The sequence below is a fragment of the Rattus norvegicus genome, chromosome 9 (assembly GCF_021556685.1).
Source record: "Rattus norvegicus strain SHRSP/BbbUtx chromosome 9, alternate assembly SHRSP_T2T, whole genome shotgun sequence".
Taxonomy (NCBI): Eukaryota; Metazoa; Chordata; class Mammalia; order Rodentia; family Muridae; genus Rattus; species Rattus norvegicus.
Genome location: NC_141542.1, coordinates 52,504,891 through 52,507,027, shown reverse-complemented (window position 1 = coordinate 52,507,027; position 2,137 = coordinate 52,504,891). Strand labels below are relative to the sequence as shown.

The 2,137-nt window shown below is 50.9% G+C and overlaps 2 pseudogenes; one reads left to right on the top strand and one right to left on the bottom strand.

Moving 5' to 3' along the window:
* Positions 1-271: 271 nt before the first annotated feature.
* On the top strand, positions 272-396 carry LOC120094922 (small nucleolar RNA SNORA17; annotated as a pseudogene).
* Positions 397-649: 253 nt separating this feature from the next.
* Positions 650-772, bottom strand: LOC120094913 (small nucleolar RNA SNORA17; annotated as a pseudogene).
* Positions 773-2,137: the final 1,365 nt, after the last annotated feature.

The window sequence follows — 2,137 nt, the reverse complement described above, 5'->3', positions numbered from 1 at the left end:
CCCTCACACACAAGGATTCTTCTGGATCCTCCCGTTCCCCTGTGAGTTTCATTTTTATTAATAGCGGATGATTTCCTTTCATTTATATATACCACATTCTCACTGTCCATTCATGAGCTGGTGTTCATCTAGGCTATTTTGTTTCATGGAATAGGGCATCAAGGGATATGGTTGAGCAGATATTCCTATAGTAGAACAATACATTTTAAAAATCAAACATTCTAGCACTATAATATAAAGATACATTAATCTGATACTTAACTATAAGAAAACTGCCCCTAGAGCATTGCAGGCATGGCTGCAGTGTCACATGTGTGCCAGTAGGTGGCAGTGAAGAGAAAGTCCATGCTCAATGTTCTGACCAGTGAACATCTCAATAATCAGAAGCTTAACCTTCCCTGAGAAAAGTGAGCCTGAGATGACCACAGTTTGGCACCACATGGGCCTGGAAGGAGACAGACCATGTCTGAAATGACCCCTGCCCAGTGCCCTAATGCACAGGTGGGGCATAGCACTCCTGAGGTGACCTCAGACACTCAGAGTCCCTTAGTACCACTAGGAGGAGCAAGTAGGTGGTGGAGAAATGGAAAAGAAAGAGAAACAGAAAGATGTGGGCACAATGAAGAGGGGCAAGAGTCGGGGAGACTCTAATGTTAGGCTTCTAATCATTCAGATGTTCATAGATCAGAACACTGAGCATAGGCCTAGACTCTGCCACCTACTGGCACACGTGTGACACAGCAGCCACGCCTGCAGTGCCTCTAGGAGCATTTTAAGGGTAGTGCAGAACAGACTGATGTGAGTAACCTGTGATGCTACATGGGACCAATAAGAAGAGGTGTCCTAGCCTATGGTGCCACTGGGTGACCACATCTGATTCCGTGACCTTATAGCAGCAGAGGTCTGTTATCACCAAAGGCCAGAAGGATGTCTCTGGTCTGGGCTCCCATCAAGGGACATGTTGATGCCTATGGGCTATGCAGAAACGGCCCCACCCCTTGCCTGGGTATCAAGGAGAACGGGCCCTGGAGTGTAAGAGGAGAGATGACCCAGCCCTTAGCCACCCGTGCAGGACACCACACAGTGCAGAACTGGCAGGTGAGACAGCACTGAGGGTATGAACATGGGAGAACTGGCTCTGACACCCATCTCCCATGCAGTGGCACGGATGGAGGAGAGACGGCCTCCTAACTGGGGTGTGGTGGACCGTGCCACCAGACAGAAAAACTGGTAAGGTCCAGTAGATTCAGGAAACCTGGCAATTCTCTTGATTGAGAACAGTAGGCATTTAAATCTACTCCCAACCAACTGGAACACGTGACCATGACACCCCACTAGAAAGACCATGACAACTGGTCGCGTAACATAGAGCCTAGAGTTCTCCATGTGAATGAGGTATCTAGATGGGCTCCAAGGGTTCAGCCCATAAGCTCCCCTTCCCAGCATGCCTTCCTGCAAAAGGTCACTGGTCCACCCTGACCAAGTCATATGTATCTTTTCTACCCATGAATGAAGCAGTTTTGGACAAGCAAGGACTTTCGCCTTTCTCAAGGACCACCATGGGGGGAGGCCTTCATCCTACAAAGCTGCACCTATGTCTCCCGCAAAAGGCCTCCCCACAGTCCTGGCACTCACCCTGAGCTAAGCTGGATCTCCCCACATCTGGTTCCTCTCAGCCCCTCCACCCCCATTCTTTACTCTTTGCAGTTCCCAGTGGCGCCTGAGTGCCCAGGAGCTTGAGAACCACAGCCTTCATCGTAGCCCACACCATCTCTCACCCCAAATAAACATGGGCTGGGACCCCTATCTTAGACGCATTTCATCTCCCAGAGTGGCATGTCATCGTCCCTGCCCCTCACCTACAGCACTGGGAAGAACAGGCTCTCCACATGACCTGGGCAGCACAGCAGAACTGATCCTGGTGGCAGGGACATAGGTAAGCCAGCCCCAAAGGCATTTTCTTGGGAGAGCTGTCCCTGCCATTTGTTTGCAGGACACAGGTGAGGGAGAAATGCCCCCCCCCACGTTAGCCCTTGCCACCTACTGCAGGCAGGAGAGCTGGTCCCAAGGTCATCAGAGTGAGATAGCTGTCACTGCTCCTCACATGCTGCAGCACTCAGGACAGTAGAGCTGACCC